The 12,480-nt window shown below is 36.4% G+C and overlaps 1 non-coding gene across 1 annotated transcript; it reads right to left on the reverse strand.

Annotated features, from left to right (window-relative positions):
• Positions 1 to 11,732: 11,732 nt before the first annotated feature.
• Positions 11,733 to 11,861, reverse strand: LOC125341679. Its single transcript, XR_007209045.1, has one exon. It is a non-coding gene; the product is annotated as a small nucleolar RNA SNORA40 (small nucleolar RNA).
• Between the last annotated feature and the right edge of the window lie 619 nt (positions 11,862 to 12,480).

Consider the following 12,480-nt stretch of genomic DNA (forward strand, 5'->3'; position numbering starts at 1 on the left):
AAGTGGCAGAGTGATAACTTTGAGCAAAAAGAAGCCAGGGACAGTGCTCAGACCCTGAGTCCAAAAGCCTGAGAACTGGCCAGAAAAAAAAAGGGACAATACAACATATCTTTTAACATTGTTAGATAAGAGACAGGAAGGTGGAACTCTATGGTTTTTAAAAACCATTAAAAGTACCTGGCACATATAAACTGTTCAATTAATCACAATCACTACAATTATTATTACTCTCTATGTTAAACAAACATAACAACAATATTTATGATCATATTTTATTAAAAAACGAGTAATTCTATATTTTCAGTGAACATATGGTGTGTTTCAGCTTGTAAAAGATGAAACGGAACTTTTCTTTACCTCTCCTTGTTTTTGTTTGACAGCATTTTCTTTTTTGACACAGCTTTGTGTTAAATAGTACAGGATGGTTTTGAACTTGCAATCCCCAGACTCAGCTTTCTGAATACTAACATTATAGGTAGAACTGCCACCTTCTTCAGCACTTTATTTCAATTTTGAATTTTCTGTTAAATAAATTTATTTTAGATAACTTGTAAAAACATATTAACTGTACATATTAATGGAATCATGAATGGTTTTTATTGTTTCCCTAAGGTACATGGCATAAACTCAGGGCCTTTCATACTTGTTTACAGCTGGCACTTTATCACTTGAGCCAAGACTCAAGCGTGGCATTTGTGCTAGTTAATGGGAGGTAGAGTCTTTAGGACTTATCTGCCATGATTTCTTCTGAATGTCAGTTCTCTAGGACTGGGCCACCTGATTAACGAGGATTACAGGCCTGAACACCAACACCTAGCATGAGTGACATTTTCACATATGTGAACATTGTGCAATAGGAATGGAAATTAGGAAATCCATTCTTAATCTTTTTGTTCCTGTTCTTTTCTCAAGACATCAATGAATAGAGCCAGGAGATGCTCTAGATTTCTAGAGCATCAAATGGCTGAGACTCAAGATGCTTCACCCAGTCTTGCCTACCTACCCTTTCTGGAGAACCTGTGTGATTCCCTCCTCTTCCAGTCTGCAAGCTGAACCAGGTCAAAAGTTTGGAACCAATTCTGACACTTAGCACTGAGGTTCTTTTCCTGCTGATCAATTCTGACCTTCTGATTTGAAGTTTAAAAGCCTCCAAAGCCTCTTTGGACATCAAATAGCTCTTACTAAATGCCATTTAGACAATTTAAATGCAAATGAATTGGCAATATTTGGGCTGCTTCCAGTTAACTTGCATACACTTTCCCAAACGAAAGAGGAATCTGAGCGGGAGCAAACCTTTTGTCCTGGATGCTGTGGTTCCAAAAATGAAATAGCAAAAGACAGTTGTTAAAAACAGCAATACAAATTTTATTCTGACTATACCACAGAAGAGAGAGACTTTTGTTCTTGGAAGCGTGAACTCAACTCCATCTACACAAAATCAAGGGCTGTTGTTTGAGCACTAGCTGGAGTGAGTGTACAATTACTGGAGGATATTAGTGTTGAGGCTGGTCCAGGGGAGACCATCTGTTATGTCTTAACTGTCCTTTACTATTAAAATCCTATCCTCCCACTAGAACTGAGAGCTTCTATGTTCCCTGACACCCCCAGGTCTCTAAGACCTCCACAGAGACATTCCTGGATTAAAAATAATAAGCTTACATTCTAAAGGGTCCGAAAATGATTTACACTGACAAGTTTTCTAGATTAAATGTTACAGGCAAACGGTTGCCAGAATCCTATAATTAAGAGGACTTTTGTGTAGTCAAGTTGTGGGGACTAGAAGAGGTAGTCTTGGTCAATGGGTTTGGAAAAATGTTTTGAAAACAAAATTCAGGAGTTTAAATGAACATACTCTGAACATAGCCTGTCTTGGTTTCAAAACATGTAGATGTGTTTTGATTCAAGAAAGATATCTAGCTGTGATAGATCGCCAGAAATAGAGAAACAGCTGGAGGAAGAAATCAGTTTTAATGATAGCTTTGCTATGAATTGTGGGAGTGCACCCTGGAAAATCTCATTTATCTTTCTGTGTCTTGGTTTCCTCATCTGTGAAATGAGACAGCTGACTTCAATGGCTTTCTAAGGGCCATTCCTGATTTCTAATTTTCTGTGGTTACACGAATCTATGCAACCCTGGTGGGAAGAAAACTCCTTTCAGAGATAGCTGAGTATGTTTATTTATTTCCGGGATAAAGTCCTTTACTTTAGAACATGCTTAAGTGAACCTTATGAAATATTGTGTAAAGGAAGGTCTAAAATCATCTGACAGGAGGAATAATTATTAAAGATATTACTTTCCTCTGAGTAAGAAAATGAATGTATTTTCTGGTTTCCCCAAAAGACATATATTCAGGCTGAGACATTTGGTGATTGTGATCATGCTAATAGCTAACAGTTTTCTGAAATATTTGTAAAAGTCTAAGCACTGAGTGCTTTGCCTTCATGAACTCATTCAGTGCGTTGCACAACTCCTTGTGGGAGAAAAAAAACAACAACAATTATTTCTATTATTGTACAAGTTAAAGACCTTGTTTGTGTTTTCATAATTTGAATGTGCTGGCCCTGAGTCATGAACCTAGGTGGCTTGACTCCCAGAAGTGTGTTTAGAATTGTTTGCAGCCTAAGGCCTCTAAGAACCAGATGCCAATAACAAGAGACCCATGTGGAGAGGATGGGGATTGGAGTGCTCATTAAAGATCAAGTAGAGTTTGGGAGATAACACAAAGCTCACAGAATTATTCACACACCACTACCATTTAGGGAACATTTAGAATCATGAGGTGAATAAATTCTCAGGCCCAAATTGCATGATATAGAATCTTCCTAGCTGGGTTATTCTCTGGCTGATCTTGGACTGAGGTATCTGCATGACAGGCAACATCTCCAGCCTTGGAACTTTATCACCAAACCACCTTTCCCAGTCCTCTCCAATCTTCAAAGATCACAGTAAATCTGTTGCTTATCATAAGGAGTTTTTAATCCTTCCAGCCAACATTGATCTAGGATGTCTTTGAGTTCCAAGAAATACTTAGAGACTAAACGGCCCACTCTAACACTTGTAATAACTTTGCGTTGTACATTACCTGCTTTTTTTCCAGGTCGTTATTTCTTCTAGCTTGAAACATAGTCACAATTATATATTCTCTTTCCCAAATGTCTAACACCGGACGAGGCATTTGTAATGGAAATCTATTTGCTCATCTATTACCTATCTTCATTTTTCACACTCAAGAATCTCATGGAATTCCACAGAAGGTTTTCTTAAAATAGCACCATTGACTTAGATACTTCTTACAATCTTATTCATAAAGCCAGTATGAGATTTTCAGTGAATGTTTTATCTATGCGTGGCAAAAATAATATCTTGATACATGTCTCTCGGTCTCTTTGCTCCCTCTCTCTCTATTACACTTATTAAAATCCTGAATATATGTGCCACTTAGGATGATTTTAATATCAAGAGCATGGGTGTAGAAACAGCCTGATGGCAGATCTGCCCGCATTTTGAAGTTGAGCACAAGGGAAACATTCAAACGCAATCTTTTCTCTATGCAAAACGTGCTTTGGTTTTGCATAATGCCTTGTGCTTCAGGTGCCAAGTTCCAGACACAAGGAGAATTAATGGAATCGCATCGGTAAAGGGCTTTCGACTCCTCAGAGGAAGTTCCACAGCCTCATTAAAGGTAATATTATTCCAGTTATAGAGTTTAGTTAAAAAACAACAAAATAATGTTTTCCTGCCTTTATTGCCGATTTCTGCAGACTTGGCAAGGATCGCTGAGCTCGGCATTCATAGGTTCTATCACCCTTGTGGGTGACAGATTTGCATATCAGAATAGCCTTCACTACCAGAGACCCCAGGAAATAGGTTGTCGGGTGCACAGACACATGTAGTCTGCATCTTTTTGTGGTATAATTCCTGTCACTTTGCACTTTATGTCCTGGGACTGTGTTTGCGTGTCATATTGAATTGTTAACACCTCAGAAGCAAGAATCCTTATCTCTATCACCTGCGTTTCCTCTGGGTGGCTGATTTCTTCCCAGAATAGTATTCCATGTCTAGTATATAGATACCATGAAAAATGAAAGAACTAATTAATGAAATGACATTTACTCAAGGCATGTTAGGATGGAACGACTGAAGGAACTCAGAGAAGACAAGCAATCTGATGAACTTGCCAGGAGAGATGTTCAGAATGCTAGCAGAGATTCCCACCTTTCTCGCTAAGCAGTCTGCATTTCCTGCAGTGGGGAACCCATCCTTGACTGTATCATTCAGCTTCTGACTATTCCTTTGGATATACCTACTATCACTTCCTTCAAGCTTTCTCTGCGCCAGCAATTAAGGTCTCCTTTCTTTTATTAAACACACCAAGCCTTCTAGAACTTGGGCTCAAGAACTTGGGCTAATTGTCTACTCTTTCTGGAGTATTGTTCCCAAATGCTCTTTATTTATTGAATAGCATAGACAGGTCAAATGGCCCTTCCTCAAAGCAGCATTCAGTGACCCACCCTATCTAAAACACCACCCCAAATCATTCCTTTGAAGAGGTTCTTCATAGCGTGTTTTACCTGATTTTCATTTAGTGACGTTGTGGTAATATTCAAGTTCTGTCATTCACTATTAAGATGCTCATTTCAGGACATCAAGGCTATTTTTGTTTTGTTGATGCTTCTCCACAATACAAAACGTATTAGGTGTGTGCACAGAGAGTAGGTATCCTATAAATAATTGACGTGCGGATATATAGGTTAATAAGTAAATGAATGAATTGTAATGGGCACTATTCTTGTTACACTGGGTAGAAGAAATTCTATTTCTGACTCATTGCTAATCTAGGTCTCAGTGAATTTATTTCAATGCTTTGGTTCCTAAGTCCATCATTCAGAAAATACTGCTAATGCTTTCTGCCACGCTGAGGTTGCAAGGCTGTTTTGATACTAAAATAAGTATCTTAAATAATAACTACAATAAAAGTTAAAATTTATTAAGTATTTATTATATGTTAGGGGTTCTATCTACTGTCTTGCACTAATAACACATTCAATTTTCTCAAAACCTCTATTATCTCTGTTAATAATTTCTATTCCATAAATTATGGGTAATTATTATCTTCATTCTACAAAAGAAGAAATGTAAATATATAGCCAATATAAAAGTACTTTGCAAATGAACATCTTTATGAGTAATAGCTATTCTCATCAATGAAACTTTCTTCCCATGAATTGGATGATTCTCATGAATTTGTCCTTTGAATGAGACTATTGGGTTGATGATGTCTTCATTTATATTGTGTGTGGACACAGCATGTTGCTTTAATGTGAATGAGGTATATAGGTGAATATTCATTAATGGGATTTCTGAGGCTGAAAGATCCTCTTTATAGCTCATGTCAAATTATGTGGCATAAATAATCACACCACATCAATTTCATACTGTCTATTTGAAATCATGGGATTCAGAATTGTAGGTAAACATGGTGGTCTCTCTCATTTGGTCAGTTAGAGAGCTTGAATTCAGGACTGTGGTGCTGTCTTTGAACATTTAAACACTGTACCACTTTGAGCCACAGTGCCATTTCTACTATCTGGTGCTAAGTTGGAGATGAGAGTCTCATGGACTTTCCTGCCTTGGCTGGCTTTGAACATGGATCCTTAGATCTCAGTCTCTTGAGTTGCTAGGTTCCAGGTGTGAGCTTCACTACAGGCACTCTGCTTAAGTTGAAAATATATACCTCCTATGTGTGACCCGCGCACTATCTTCATATGAGTCTATTTTTCTTAATCTTGGCAGCTTTCCCTATGGTGTGTTCCACATCATCTTTCAAAAGACAAAACCTACTATTTATTTTTAAGCCTATCAAAATTTTTCACAATCCCTGCCCCCAACTTAAAGCTTAAACTCCTTAACATGTCTTGTTTGCCAGGCTCCACATTTCCTACCTTGTTTCATCATCTCTCTACCTGTACTTTTTACTTCCAAATCACAGCACTTGGAGGACCAAAGAGGTCTGCATCTGTTGTGCTCACATTTTACTCTCATTTCTGAGTACTATGCCTGCCACTTGTTTTATGTGTTCATGCATTTAGGATGTGTATATTCTGAGTAAAACTTTTTGGCCTGTTTTTTACTATACGACTGTGCTTTTGCCCAGTGTATGCACTTGTTCCCAACTTAAGGGAATTTAACTTGGCTGAGAGCATTATTGGAGCCACTTTGTGTGTGGCACATTATTATTCAATTGCATTTCCCTTGGTACAAAGCTGGCAGGCTGCTCCTCTGTGACAGATGTGCTTGCCTTGGTTGAGTCGCCACCACCAGGCGGATTATCAGTTTTACTAATGTTTGCTCTTTTATACTCTAACAGGTAGCATGATTCATCCAGTCCATACAAGTCAGGTGTTTGCTGCAGGGATAAATTTACACTGCTAGGAAGGCATGCACAAAGTTTGTGGGGAGAACATCAAAACATGTCTATGCACACATGAATAACGCATGCCTGCATAAACAAAGGTAACATTATCCCAGGTATCCAAGGCCAAAGAGGCACTTTCTTCACAGTCATTGTATTTCACAGAATAAAAGACTGCCAGAGTTGCAGTGGATCTTTTATCAGTGGTTGACAAACACCAGCTTGCTAATCTGTGTTAGATTGGGCACATCTATGTCACCAAGCAGAACCTTTCATACATAAATTCCTGGGCTCAGAATGGACACATCCCCCAGGAAACCTCTGCTGGGACCTGGGAATTGGCCGTTCTTAAAACTGCAGAACTCTACAGCTGATTTTGGGGGAGCTGTGATGAGAGTATTTTCTTGGAGATCTATATTCAAAGATTCTGAAGCAGCCTCATGAAAAATGCAAGTACAAGAGAGGTAGTAGGGAGTGAACATGATAGAATGTACATTGTATACATGTTTGTACATTTTCAAACACATAAATATGCCTTGCATACATGTAAGAGAGCTTCATGCTGAAACCAATTAAAACATACAATTAGGCCATGACTGATGACGATACCATTACTGAGCTTGCAGAGAAAGGATGGCCTCTGTGTGCCATGGATTTTGGACCTTAATGTTGTCTCACCATCTAATTTCAATCATAGTACAATAGCCCTCTATTGTGGCCATGTGGTGTCCCTTAGAATATTTCCAAGAGAAAGGAAGTGTTGGTGTTTCGAGGGAATATACTCCATCTTCTTATGGTGATTTTCTATTTGAACTAAAACTCTCATACCGTAGATTCTATTCAGGACAAAATTGTATTCCTTTAGCACCAGATGAAACACATTGGCACTTTTTCCCGTGACAGCCTACCATCTGCCGCAAGATGGTGATCATACCACCTGGGCTATGTTTGCTCTCACTCAAGATTAACAAACTCAATCTGTATAGGTTAAGCCATTGACCTCTTCTAAATGGGGGTCATTCTCCTAAAGCAATGCTTCCATTGGATATATTTCTACTGAAGAGTGACACTGAACACGAGATGAAATTCTCCAACTCTCCTTTACTTATTCTCTTACAAAGCATAAGATTATCATTCATCTCATTTATTTATTTGACAATTAATGATTTAATCACTGAAGCCTTTGGGCATATACACTATATTATTGACTCAGATTCAGCTTACTTTGGATAAAATCTAATTTGCACATGATTTCCTGTCAACCATTTGCTTCTACATTTAGTACTGTAGTGTCAAAATATAAGCTCTCTTTCTCTATATTTCACCATCTTAGTGCAGATAATGCTATGCATCTTAAATTTATTGATTAGAGAGACAGACAGAAAGACAAGTAGATAGATATCCCAAGTATATTGAAATTCAGTATATTAATAAAGCCTAACAAATTTGAAATGAAAGAGATGTGGGGTTGGACTTTGACTTGGCTCTAAGTAGATATACAATGGCGAATGTTTCTTGGAATTGTTAAATTCTAGGTTTTTGTTTTATTTCTAGCATGTGAAAAATTGCCCTTCAGGATATGAGTGCATCATAATCCCTGCATGGTAGTCCAGGACATTGTCAAGATTCAAAAATGATGATAACTATTATTTGTTTTTCTGGATATTCAATGCATATGTTGATTCTCAAAACTTTCTATGAGAGGTAACGCCAATAATACATTTATGGACACTTGTATTACTTCAATTGAGTATAATCAAAATCTATTGTATTGTCTGCTTTATGCCATATATTTAGCAAGACCTATAGTATGCACTGGTGAATACAAAAATTCCCATCATCATGGAATTCACAAGACAGGAGGGGAAATGATAAATAACAATCATGTGAGCTAATAGCTACTGTATAAATATTCATATAGGGTTTTCTATTAGAGGTCAACCTACATTATTTGTTAATATAAAACTTGTGTTTCAGAAGACAAACCTTATGTTCTATTTCTGCACTGTATATTTCTCTCAGTCTTAGAGAACCTCAGAAAATGATGTCTATACCCATGTTTGAAAGACTAGCACCAATACCTACCATATAGGGAAATACTGACAGATGCCAAGGATTACATGCCACACAGGGAGGAGACACCTCTTTGTTCTCCCTATCTGTAGTACTAGGTTCAGTGATGCCATAGAATAGGCCTTCAATAAGTATGATGAATAAATGTATCCAGCCATGTGTTTCCAGCTTATGAAAGCATGCAGATGTTCATTCACTGACCTAAAAGGTATTCTGAAAAGAACACCTTGAGTAAGAAAGAAAAGGGATTAATTGCCAACAGTGTTCTTGTTTAATCCATTCAGTTCTAGTTCAGCACCCTTTAGTTTCCCATGAATAATAAAGGCAGAGTGAATACCTGAGATGTAGACATTTCAATTTGATATTTTGGTGCAATCTCCACTGGGAAGATTGTTTTATGTGAAATGGATAAAATGTGACTGTACTGGTGTAGTTGTGTGTGTATATATATATATGTATTTTTTTTGTTTCATCAGATTCTGTAACTATCAGTTATGACAGAGACAATCTGCAGGTCTTCTGTGCCATAAAATTTTTGTAGTAAAGGAGAACTTCACAGACAAAGCACAGCATAAACTTTGTGCTGCCAACTGTGCTATAGCAAGACACAATGAAAATAAGTTTTATCATTCCATCACTGTATATAATTTTCTAGCTTTAACAAAGAGATAAAAAATTACATTTTTCAAATGGGGTACATATACAAAATGGAATTTCATGCCTCTATCAGAAAGAATTACATTGCCCCATTCGTAAGGAAATAGAAGGACTTGGAAAAAATTATATTAAATGAAATGAGCCAGAACCAAAGAAACATGGACTCTATGATCTCCCTCATAGGGAATAATTAGCACAGGTTTAAGCTAGTCACAGCTGAGGATCACAAGAGCCCAATAGCTGTGCCCTTATGAACGCATAAGATGATGCTAAGTGAAATGAACTCCATGTTATGGAAACGAGTGTTATATCACTGTTGTAATTACTTTCAACATGCCATGTGAAACTATAGCTTCTTTCGTTGATGATCCTCTTGTATCCCCTGCCTGTGGTTGTCCCCGTGCTATCACTGTATCTCATCTGAGTACTCTAGATACTGTATATACTGGTATTAGAACTAGGGAAGGGAACGGGAATATCAAAATTGAGAGACAAATGATAAAAAGACTAATGACTCCAAAAGCAATACTTGCAAAACCATTTGGTGTAAAGCAACTGAACAACTCAAGGGGGAGAGGGAAAGAGGGAGGGGGAGAGGGGAATGAGGGAGGAGGTAACAAATAGTACAAGAAATGTACCCATGGCCTTATGTATGAAACTGTAACCCCTCTGTACATCACTCTGACAACAAATAAGTAATTATTTCTTAAAAAGATTACATTTTTCAGTCACAAACGAAAGATATAGTATTTATACTTTTGTTTAGTTGTTGTTTTTTTCCCTTGAGTTAACTCAAGCTATTCCAGAGAAAAGGGAAAAAAAGAAAGAAAAAAAAAGATTTCAGGAGTAAAGTATTATGAAACTTAATGATGAAATTCAAGTGAATATTTAACTAATCATTCAAAAATTGAAGGTAAATTATTAAATGAGCATTCCCCTCTAAGGAAGGGAAATAAGCATAAGTAGTCAAGATATAATCTCTGTCCTCAATGGAAACAGGGTTAATAATGGCTTAGTTCCATATATATGTATGTGTATACACATATATATTTATGTGTGGGGTAACAATACATATACATGACATATAATATTATATATGAATTGGGAATCAAACATGAACATGGAATAAATCTGAATCTGTGATGTGGAAAGGCATTATGAGAAAGAATAAGCCTAGCTCTATGGTTCATCAAGGTAGCAAAAATAGCTGGGTAACCAAGAAACTAGAGAGGCAGAAGTACCAAGCATCTTACTCAGGTGCCACACAAAAGTATGACTCTATGACAGCTAATTCAATACGATTATGAGAAAGATGGATAAGAGAATCTTTCTTGGTACAAGACAACTTAGTCTTTAGTATTCAGCTTCTTTTTTTTGCTTTATTTTTATTTGATTTTAAATTTTAACTTCATTTTGTAACTGATTCATAAAAAAGTTTATACATATAAACGAGATTTCATGTGATTTTGATACTATGTATTATATGCTTAAATCACTTTAGACATAACTGTCTTCTCAAGCGTTTGTCATTTTTTATGGTTAATATTCACAGATTTTTCTGCTAGCCTTTTGAAATATACGTTTGGTCCCTTTTCTCCAATTCTAATTACCACACCATGCAATAAATAATATTTCAGAACTTATTGCCTAGCTTTTGTTTGCAATAATTTTTAAAAAGTTGTATTTGTATAAACCTGTCAAATTGTTAAATATTAATCATACTTTTAGCTCCAGTTTGGAACCATTGTTTTTAACAGTTTGTGTTGGTTGGATATTTAAAATACATTTGGGTACCATATAGTTAAACCTTAAACTATAACTTTTCTTTTTTAATTTTATTGTTTTTAGTTTTATTGTCAAGTTGATGTGCAGAGGGTTTACAGTTACATGAGTAAGGTAGTGAGTACATTTCTTGTCAAAATTGTTACCACTTGCCTCATTTTACTCCCACTTTCTCTCCGCATTGGTAGCCCCTCTTCCCCCAAGTTGTACAGTTCATTGCCTACGTATGGTTTTCCTAGTGTCACTGTGGTATTGGTTCAACCCTTATCCTTTGTCTCACCAGTTTATGTTCCCCTTACCTTCCCTAATTCAGATAAATGTATACAACCCCCAGAATACCAAAATCAAATACAGTGACAACAGGGAATCAACCATAGGAAAGAAAAATGAAAGGAAAAAGAAATAATTTCCCATAGTACTTTAAAAATAACAGCAACAATGAAAAACAACTTGTTTCCATGGATCTTGTAGGTCATTTTGCTTAGCATCATCTTATATGGTCATATGCACATAGTCATTGAACTATTGTGCCAGGACTATTCTAGTCATATACTAATTATTACTGATGATGGAAACCATGGAATCTACATTTCTTTGGGTCTGCTTTCCATTTTTATGTGTTTTTCATTGTTCTGGTGTAGGACATAATTTTTCCCCTCAGAATACTATCTTCCTCAGTGAAACAACTAAAATTATCTTTCTCATTTTTCTTTCCTTTCCTTTCCTTTTCTTTTTCCTTTTAAATAATCGCCCTTTCTTTTGGAGCCAACCTCAATATACCCAAACACTTCAAGCTATTGTAGGAATCATACCCCTTCTTATATTTCACCAAACTCATTGGACAATTAGTTCTATATTGCAAAAGATGTGGGGTTTTATTTTTGCACCTATCAGCAAGCCTCTATTACAAATTAAACAAGGACACACACACACACACACACACACACTCACACACAAAGTGCTACTTTCTCTTTTTTTTTTTTTTAAACTGGAAAGACCCATAAAGGATCCCAAAAGTTATTTCAAGTTATAATGTTGAAGTTAATTGGAATAAAACTCCTAGTCCTTTACTTGTAAGATAGGGTGGCATTTTTATTTAATATGTTAAATTTCTATGTGAAGCCTCATTAAAGCATCTGGTGTTTGGAAATTTGGAAACTGTAGAAAACTCAGTGCCTCCTCCCAAAGCTCTGTTTAAGATTCCCCCTACAAAAGAAAAAAGAAAAAGATCAAAATAAAACAGCAAAATTTCAGAGCACCATTTCAGCGGTCCCTTATTGAATATCATGTGGTAGGAGGTAGGAAAGCGAATTATGAGACAAATCAAGGTTCAAGTGGCAGTTGTAGAATAACTGCATAAAAATAATAATATTTATTTAATATTTACATGGTGCTCACTGTGGGCCAACCAGCATGGCAGGCATATTTCCTCTTATAACCACCACAAGAGTCACAGAGCAGATATTAATATATTTTCACCTATAAAAAAGATAAAAATCAAGAAAGGCTAAAGATTTTGACTAAAGACATATGGCTTATATACTGCAGAGATGAT

The sequence above is a fragment of the Perognathus longimembris genome, chromosome 1, assembly GCF_023159225.1.
Source record: "Perognathus longimembris pacificus isolate PPM17 chromosome 1, ASM2315922v1, whole genome shotgun sequence".
Classification (NCBI taxonomy): Eukaryota; Metazoa; Chordata; class Mammalia; order Rodentia; family Heteromyidae; genus Perognathus; species Perognathus longimembris.